Source organism: Taeniopygia guttata, chromosome Z (genome assembly GCF_048771995.1).
Source record: "Taeniopygia guttata chromosome Z, bTaeGut7.mat, whole genome shotgun sequence".
In the NCBI taxonomy this organism is placed as follows: Eukaryota; Metazoa; Chordata; class Aves; order Passeriformes; family Estrildidae; genus Taeniopygia; species Taeniopygia guttata.
In genome coordinates this window covers 29,792,315-29,800,992 of record NC_133063.1, presented here as the reverse complement: position 1 = coordinate 29,800,992, position 8,678 = coordinate 29,792,315, and the positions used below count along the sequence as shown (strand labels likewise).

The window sequence follows — 8,678 nt, the reverse complement described above, 5'->3', positions numbered from 1 at the left end:
GACTTAGGGCATACTAATCTGGAATGTACTAGAGGAGTATCTGACCACTCTAGTAGGAGTTTCTTCTTTATCATGAAGTTTTTTCAGAGGTATGCAGCAGTGTATGACTTCGCATGGCAAGGTTTTGATAGTGGGGCAGCTATAGGGTTAGATACTCTGGGAAGATGCTGGAAGCTTTTCCCATGTCTGATGGAGCCAGTGACAGTTCTCCAAGATGGACCCACTGCTGGCCAAGGCTGAGCCCATCAGATATGGTGGCAGAGCCTCCGGGATAAAATAAGAAGTGAAAAAAATTATTACACAAAAGTTATCTCAACAAGCGAATAGTGGAGTAATCAGATGCGAGACAAACAGCCCTGCAGATACGAAGGTCAGTGGAGAAGGAGGGTGAGAATGTGCTCTAGGCACCAGAGCTATCCCACTGCAGTCCTTGGAAAAGACTTGGGGATCCATTGTTGTCTCCCTTCTGCCTATGCAGTTCCATGGCAGACCAGAGATCCACCTGCAGCCTGTGGAAGACCCCACTCTGTATATACCCCACAGAAGGGATCCAAGATGGAGCAGCTGGTGAAAAGCTGCAGCCCGTGGGAAGTACTCACATAGGAGAAGTTCATGGAGGACTCTCTCCCATGGGAGAAACCCAGTGCTGGAGCAAGGTAGGAATGAGGGAGTCCTACAAATGATGGGGAGGGGGAAGTAGAGGCAGTATGTGAAGAAGTGATTGAAGTCCCCATTCTCCATCCCTTCATGCTACTGGGAGGAGAAAATAGAAAATCAGGAATAAAGTTGAGCCCAGGAAGGAGGGAAGGATTAAGACAAAGTGTTTCTAAGATATATTTCCTTATTATCCTCTTCTGATCTGATTGAAAATAAATTAATTTCCACAAGTTTGGAGGGTCTGTTTTGCCCATGATATTAATTTGTGAGTGGTTTCTCTCTGTCTTTATCTCAGCCCATGAGTATTTTGTTGTATATTCTCTCACCTATCCACTGAGGAGAGGAGTGTTAGGGCATCTTTGGTGGGCACCAGACATCCAGACAAATTCAAACCAGCACAAAATTATAGAAGACTAATGTATACTAAGAATCAATTTTAAAAAATCTATTTTCTTGCTGTCATTCAACTAGTCAAGCACATATTTTTTTTTTTATTAAGAGAATCCATCAAAAAGTCTGCCTATTAATGTGTCTGAGTCATGACTGTAAATGTGTCATGATTGTAGGGGTGCTACTAAGCTGAAGTGGAAGAGATTCTGCCTTAGATTATTTATTCAATATTCTATTATTCTTTATTTATTTTGACATACACTCCAAATTTAGAATCAATTCATATGCTTTTAAAGTGTAAATATTAGAGTCTCTCAATGTTGTATGACTAAAATGGGAAAATTTGACATTTTACAACTTTGGAAAGGATTAAATTTTGATGTATCCATTATTTCTCTTGAGGTAATGTTTTAGGAGTTCTTGATAAGCCCATATTTAGGAATTTCTTTTTTGTGTATGTGCAAGTGGATTTCTTTACAGTCCTAACAACTTCGGCACATTGCATGTGAAGGATTTTCCATGTAACTGCTTCCTAGAAAAGCAATTCACTCAATACTGAGTCTGAGCTAAGAAACCAGCCTCAGCATGATAGTGAGGGTTTGGTGAGACTCTTGAGTTAAATTTTGAGGGTTTTCTTGAGAGGAGGAGTATCTTGGATGACTAATGGAACAAAGAAAGGGCCTGTGACACAGTCCAGATTTGTGACTAGGCTTGCATTCACAAATTGCCAACCTTGTAATGCAACCTTTTCATTATATGCTTTTAAAAAATAGTATAATAATACAGATCATTTATGTTACACTCACAAACTTTGAAAGAAGTAAAGAAATCTTACCTGAATATAATTTATTTCTGGGATTCTAACTCATTAGCATTGCAACTACATATTAGGAAATTATGACCTAGAGATATACTAACAATAGTATCAATCTTGGCTTCCTGAAACAAGAGTTGAAACTGTCCTTTTTCTGAACAGATTTCGTCCAATGTCTATGTTTTTTTTTCTTTGGGACTTCTTTTTTCTACTTAAGCATTCTATTTCTACAAACTGCTATGTCCCTGAGAGGGAAAAAATATGTAATTTCAACATATGCAAGCAATAACTTATAAAAGAAATTATCAGTCATGAAATAGTGCAATTTGTGAGTATAATGAATCAGTCATACAGAAATTACTATATAAAATGGTTTTAAAAATTATAGAACAAAATAAGTAAATGCTGGGCCATGAAGTATTGGGTAATCTCTTCAGACATGCATAAACACATTATCCCTGGTCATAGCCAAGCATGATTCATGGTAAAAGTCTTAATCCAGATTTCCAGGGAATGGTTATTTGACTCATGCTCCTGGAAACAAAACAAAAATACAAACTGAATAAGTAGTAAGAAATAATTCAAAGTGCTAAAAAAGAACCTCAGTTCATATTACCGTCGTTTTTAAAAGCTTATATTTTGCTGTATTCAAATGGTTCATAAAAATGCATGTTTTGAGGAAGCAAGTCATACAGATTTTCTTATGAGCTGAATCACAGAAAAAGTGTATTTGAAATATTTTGGTCTTATACATGCATTGTTTCCATTCTTGCAGGAGAACAACTGGAGATCAACATGTTTTGCAGGAGATCAACATATTTTAAGATTTTTCCTCTCTAAGTATTCTCTTTTTTTGTGTCAATATAAACATTATTAATTGGCTGTAACTTTTAAAGTTGTAAATAAAAGTACACAAATCATTCTTTTTCACATAGTGTTATTGTATTTAAATCTACTGGAGATCAAGCATAAGAATGATCAAGAGAGGAACGAAAATGAAAAAATACTCCATCTTCCACAATTTCAATTGAAAAATTTTCATCTTAAGTAACAAAGTGATTAATATCTAAATAGAACGTACATAACTTGAAAATAATTATTTAGTAATTAAAATTTTCAATAAACAAATTCTTCAGCAGAAGTTTCACTTACTGAGAAGGTTTAATTGTATAAAGTTATTTACTGAGCTTATATATAAGTTATTCTTCTACAAGATTTTCCAGCTGATTAAGGCAATGAAATCTGCAACTTTTGCATACTTCAGTTGGATCTCACATTTTTAATATCTGCTTATTTGTCAGTGGAACAGTTACAGAGGGTTCTTTTCTTAAGAGCAAGTAAATTGACTGGAATATTATATACAGTAGAGAACACTCATACTCTTACTGTTTCTGAAGAGATTAACAAATGTCAGTTTTATTAGTTAACTAATAGCTAAGGCTGTTTTCCAAGCATAAGCACAGGGCATGATGAATCATTCTTTATCCATTTATACAGAAGATAGCTTTTCTAGATAAGACTCATATTGCTCCAGAGTGCTTGAAATATTAATCAGGGCTAATGTGTACCCAGTTCTATGTCTAAAATTATGAGCGTAAAAAACATTAAAAAGTTAAAAAAGCTGAAAAGACTACCAATCTTAATAAGGAATGATGATCTAATTGGAAAATGAAAAAGAAATCCTCTTGAAAGGCATGGGGAAAAAACTGGAAATGTAGGGACTCAGAATTACTGAAAGAGTGCTTAGTGTTTAAGGATTACAGTTTACATTGCATTTTGCATGGGATTACATGCACAAGTTTACACTATCTTAAGCAGTGAGGTATCTTTAAAATAAAAATAAATTGGAAGAGCACGGCTGACTAGACATCCCAGACAAAAGATGTGTCATCTTCAGTCTTTCTCATACATCCTGAGAGGAGACATTGTCCTGAAAACCTTTATGTCAGTATCTGAAGATACTGTTCATGTCTTCTAGATAGCTGAAGGTGAGCAAGTTACCTATCAGAAAAAATGAAGAAATTTGGAAAGTTTTATAATAAAGGAGAAAAAACCTTGTACAAGAACTCTATGGCTTTTTGGAGATGTTAGTTTTAACATTTTAAAAAATCAACAACCCAAACAAAATTTTCATATAAACATATAAAAAAATAAATTGAAGGAGCCAGAAATACAGTTGTGCAGTCCTTCTGAATCTCTAATGTGGCATCAAAGTTGAGTGTCAGAGCCTGAAAAGGAAGATTTTGAGAATTCTGGGATGACAGAGCAAAAGACCAATCTATGTGGCTCTGGAATTGGCCAGAAGTTGAAGAAAAGCAAAGAGAATGGCAAGCTTGTTTTTATGATTATGTCTCTTGAAAACCATAAATTCTAGGTTCTGTCCTAAAATTCTTCTTTTTAAACACCTAAGACATGATCTGGTATCTGTCCCAAAATAAATTCTTTTATAGTACAATAATTAAATGTTCACAACAAAGTAACATTTCTAAGGTGTATCTGAAAGAGCATCCTAGAGAGATCTCTTTTTTTCCCCTATTTGTGCTGGAGAACCTTGAAAGAACATGGAAATATTTATGATAAAAAAGGGCAGATTTGGGTATCCTGGGAGGATTCGTAATCCTTTGGATCTCAAGTTGTTGCATTTGGAAATGATTGCCATATAATTTCTTCTTTTTTTTCTTCCAACCTGTTCATACACTTAACTCAGGTTAAAGTGAACCCTGTTCATCCGGATTTTAAAAAAATAATCATTTTCTTTTAGGATTTTTGAAAAAATGTTTTGATATCACGTAGTAGGAGAATGTTGTGGCATGTGGCTGTAAATAATTCTGCTTATGTTTCATTATATTTTCTAAGTACATTTACTAAATTTTGAAGTTCACTGATTCTCTGAGATAAAAAGGATTTTTAGCTAGAACCTATACAAAGGTTTTGCATTAACTATTTTTTTTCTTTTTTTACTTTGAGATATGTTTTCAGAATATCTTGTTTGGTGAACCAAATTACTTCCTTTTGTACACTGGACCAATCTCATTCAATTTTTGGATACAGGCAAATTAGGGACAAGACTTAAGTGCAAAAAGTCATAGTATGGTGAGACTAATTCCAGCTAATGATATCTGACTTGCCACTTATTCAGCTGATTATCCATTTATCATTTTATACTTGAGCCTTACTTTATCTCCAGAATATTTGGAAGCTGCATTGATAAAAAAGGGGGGGGGGGGGGAAGAAGATAATTGATTGTGCTTCAAAATGGATCATTGCAAATCATATTTTAAATAGCCTTTCTTTAAATATATTAAGTAATGTTTTATTCTGTCAGTTTTTATCAGTGTAAAAAATGTCATAGCATATGTACTGTATTCCAAGTATTTTTCTTTAAGTCCAGTACTTCTAGTCACAGTGTATTTCCTTACCCACTGTAATCCCTGTGTGCACATGCTTATTCCTTACACATATTTTTTTTGCTAATCTCTTGAGAACATACATAATAATAAAATTCCATATGAGAAATCTTGAATATAGAAATCATTGTGTGTATGATGTGTATTGGGTGTTTGGCAACTATTTTGTGTAATTTTTGACCTTTATTTTTTTTGATTTTTTGTATGGAAATTCACATAATCAGGCTATCATTTTGGCCATTAGATTTTCTCTTTCTCATTTTTCTAAAATAAATGTGATTCTTAATAATTTTTTCCTGCAGGCATGATATTTTTCACTTTTCTTTTAGCTTTATTCAAGCTTTGTTTTCTCCTCATTGTTCTGGTGAGTCAGATTTTCATATTTTAAAATGTTAGATTTTCTTAAAGGAAGCAAGCATATTATAGTAATTTTAAATGTCATTACAAAACATGAACATGTTTGGACCCTAATCAAGCATTTTTATTTTCAATTTTATGTGTCACTGTTTCAAGAGGAGGAACAATGACCAAAACAAATGTTTGGGCTCACTACATTTTAGCAGCGGTAAGATTAAAGGATTTAGGGTGACAATACCATTTATGATGGTAATGTCAGATACCAGTAAAAGAATTAAAAGTAACTGCTGTTCACAATATATTTAGAAAGTGTTGTTCTGACTTGAGGACTCACCAGTTCTGTGGACTTGCTTGCTTCATTGTTATTTCCTACCATCCTGTGTAGGCAGTGTTTAGTGACTCAGATGATTTCAAGAGAACTTCTTTGAATGACCAGTGTAGAAAGTCAGGGCCGAACTGAAAAATTTGGCATGGAGGAAAGATTTTTTCAGTCCAAGCTCTCATGAATCCAGCTCCATTTCTCTTAAAAAAAAAAAAAAGAATAATTTTAAGAATTCCTTCTTTATGAAAGTGGAATTTTTAATTATTCTGAATAAAACACATTATTGAGAAAATGAGTGAGAAAATTTTAACAAATACAAAACCAGGAAGAAAAAAAGTAAAAAGGAAATTGGGATGACCAGTCAATTTTTGACATTTGTCAGAAAAATGTTCAAGGGGGAGGATTTGCCTATGGGTTTAGACAGCTGCTCAGTGTACAGGAGACCTGTATTTACTCAAGATCTCTGTCCACACACACGGGAAGAGGACTGTAATCATCAGACTAGCTGGTATTTAGGGCTGGATTACTCTATCTATTGTATTAAAATTGTTCTATTCTGGATACTATTCAATTTTTTATGTATTATTTTAATACTTACTGGACTAGAGACTTGCACACAAGTATCTTAGCTGACCTTCCTGGAGGAGATTGAGGCTTTTCTTGTTTGTAGTTTCGTGTGGGTTTTTTTTTTTTTTTGTAGTATATCATATTTGGAAATAAAATTCAATGCCTTAAAAATGAAGAAGCAGAAGCAACAGCAAGTCATGCTACTTTCTTAATGTCACTGAAGCATGCTAATCCCACTGAACAGCCTGTCGGAATGCCAACACCTCCAGAGACTTTGGCTTAATGCAGTTGATTTGATTCTAGAACATACTGGGCAAAACTCAAAAGGTGACATGGTTTGAGAAATACCTAACAGGAAATCCAAGATCATGCATATGGTCAAAAGTACACAGAATAAAGACAGAATGCTACATAAGCAGAATGTTAGTCTGCTCCACCTTTTATTTCCACCTCCTGCCTCCAGTGTTTTATTACTTCTAGTGACCAATTTAAATTCTTATTTGTTTTAAATTAGTAACTTGCTCTTATCTTGCCAGGGCGGAAAAACTTTGGTCTCGGTGAAACCATAGAGGATGCAAGCATTTGATTACTTTACACCAAGTATTAAGTACAATTCCTTTCAAGATCAGTAGAATGTCCCCAGTGGTGCCTGATCCTGGTCCTTTCTTCGGTCTTCCCTGTTAGGAGGTCAGCTATTACGAACATGTGGCTTAACTTTCACCTCCTCCCTGCAAGAATGTTTACTCTAAATCCAAAACCAGCATCATTTGTTTCTTCTCCTCAACTCCTAATGAAGTCTCCAACGAGGCAGTGAGGGGTGAATAGTATCAGTGTGGGTAGTCATTCATCAGTGTACAAATATCAGGTTTCTCTCTTACTTTTATTTTAGCGGTATGTGGAGATTGTATCTGAATAAGAAACATTCTCAGGTCAGCCAATAGATGGGGCTACAGATTCTAGGTTTTTAATGGAATTTTCAGCTTTGCTTTTGTTTCTCACGGTTAATAAAATTATGATAATTTCTCCTCATTTCTATCAGATATATTTCCTTCTGGCTAGTGAGTATATTAGTTCAAGGATTTATTTTGTCTAGCTTCTTTGTTTGTTTTTTTTTAATAATAAGACATCCTGATAATAAACTGAAATATATTTTTTGTATTTAATCTCCTTAACCAGATCTGCACTATAGAATAAAATTGACTTCTGAAACTACCCACAATATTATTTTTTAACTTGGTATAATCATATCTTTCTTCTATTAACTCTATGAATCCCACACTATTTTTTGTCACTTTGTAATTATATCCCATCACACATCTGATACATAAGGAAAAATAACTTTCCCATCTGCTACTACAGTTTTTTAAATAAATGTATCCTTATGTGCAAAGCTTTCCAAATCTTCATTGATTTCTCCAGTCCTCACAGTCTGCTTTTCCTTTATTTTAAGATTAAAGTTATGGACCTCATGGTCCCTCTTTATGTCTTCAATATGATGATGAAACCTTTCATAGCCTGCCAATTTTAGCTAAATAAAATATTGTCAAATGTAACTTGTGGTATCAGACCACTTGTGGCAAATTATTGAAAATGGTGTTCCTTCCTTAAAGGGCTAGAATTATGTAATTAAAGGTTGCATTATGTTCCTATGCAAGGTAATTTTTATTTTCTCTTTGGATAGTTCACTTGCTAACTACTAATAGGAATTTATGCATCTGAAATTTTCAGTCTTGAAAGTCTGTTTGCTAGAGAGTCCTCTGAGTTAAGAAGTTGCAAAATTCAAGTAACTACAAAACTATTTTAAGGTCATATTTTTAAAATAAATAATACTAAGTTATGATCAAAGCCACTTAAATGTATTTTTAACAGTTCCCTACACTTTTGGGTTCTTGATAAAAGGCTTGAATTCATAATATTTTCTTCTACACAGTTGTTAATTTTCCTGTAGATTTTTGGAGCACAATGTCTTTGCTTTTACTGCTCTTTAGAGTTTATGGATTTGAAAATAATTTATAGCAATTAAGCATTATTTTAGGCATCTGCAGATATATGTTTTGTATATAGACCCCTACTTCTCACAAATACTCTTTGAAGTGGAATTATAAGTAAGACTACTCAAGTGAATATAAAATTTCAAAATACGTCCTAAAGAAATGTTACCCAA

General features: G+C 33.9%; 1 protein-coding gene across 4 annotated transcripts in view; it reads left to right on the top strand.

Moving 5' to 3' along the window:
* Positions 1-8,678, top strand: part of PRR16 (proline rich 16) — a 361,985-nt gene that overhangs the window by 184,129 nt on the left and 169,178 nt on the right. The window contains exons 8-9 of one of the 4 annotated variants that reach the window (XR_012053193.1): positions 479-656; positions 2,637-5,392. The exons of 1 other annotated variant lie outside the window; for it this stretch is intronic. The gene's annotated coding sequence lies outside the window, so the exon portion shown is untranslated. Of the gene's footprint in view, positions 1-478; positions 5,393-8,678 lie in introns of those variants that run through there. 2 more of the 4 variants (XR_012053195.1, XR_012053191.1) reach the window with 2 other exon arrangements.